This window comes from Propithecus coquereli, unplaced genomic scaffold (genome assembly GCF_000956105.1).
Source record: "Propithecus coquereli isolate 6110/MARCELLA unplaced genomic scaffold, Pcoq_1.0 Scaffold24, whole genome shotgun sequence".
Lineage (NCBI taxonomy): Eukaryota > Metazoa > Chordata > Mammalia > Primates > Indriidae > Propithecus > Propithecus coquereli.
In genome coordinates, this window is record NW_012147952.1 from 57,224 (window position 1) to 58,283 (window position 1,060).

A 1,060-nucleotide genomic window follows, 5' to 3' on the forward strand; every position below is an offset into this window, starting at 1 on the left:
ACAAAGAATACTGATTGAGTAATCAGATCTTTATAAGACAGCATGTGATAACTTCTATAATAGGGAAATATTTTAGAAGGTGCTTTTTAGGGGCACCTAAAGGAGCTACTTACCCCAGTCTGGAGGTATCAAGGAATACTTTGAATACTTCCTGGAGGAGGCAGTATCACCTCAAAATTAAAGGATTGTTAGGAACTAGTAGAAGTGTGGGTTTGTGAAGCAGAAGGAATAGCAAGAGCAAAGGCCCCTAAAGTCAGGAGAGGCAGACTGGAGAGCTGAAACCAGGAGGAGTTGTGTGTAGTTGGACAGCTGAGTGTAGCCAGGACGGGGAAGGATAGGGAGATAAGGTAGATGACACTTGATTAAGAAGTTTGTACTCTGCCCTTTTATAATGTGTAAAAACTGTATAAGGGTTCTAAGCAGGGCTGTGTGTTGATCAGACTTGATTTGAGAATGACACAATATGGAGAATGGATTTGGAGAAGAGCAAGATTTGGGGTAAGGAGTCTGGTTAGGAGGACTAATCCAGAAGACAGATATTGGCGATTTCCTACTAGGGTGGTTAGTGGATGTAGTGAAAAGTGGATACTTTTAAGAGATTTAGAAAGAAGACTCAGGAGTACCTAGTTTTTCTTGCCTCCATATTTTCTTTCTTTTCTCCTTCCCCCTGTCTGTTTTTTCTTCCCTCATCTTCTACCACCATGTTCTAATCTATAATGTCTCTTTGCTTCCAATTGTCAGTGTTAACTTCTATTTTTTTGTTCCTTGCTCATATAAGGTATCTAAGCCTACTCATTGACTTTTTAAAAACCAACTTTATTGAGATACAATTTATATACAAAAAAGGCAGATATTTTAAGGTATACTTCAATGAGTTTTAACAAATCACCACCACCACAGTCAAGATATTCAACCTTTCCATCACTCCGAGAGGTTCCTTTGTGCCCCTTGCTAATCAGCTCCCAACAGTGGCCCAGGTAACCACTGATTTACTTTTTATCACTGTAGGTTATATTTTCTTTTCTTTTTTTTTTTTGAGACAGAGTCTCACTGTGTTGCC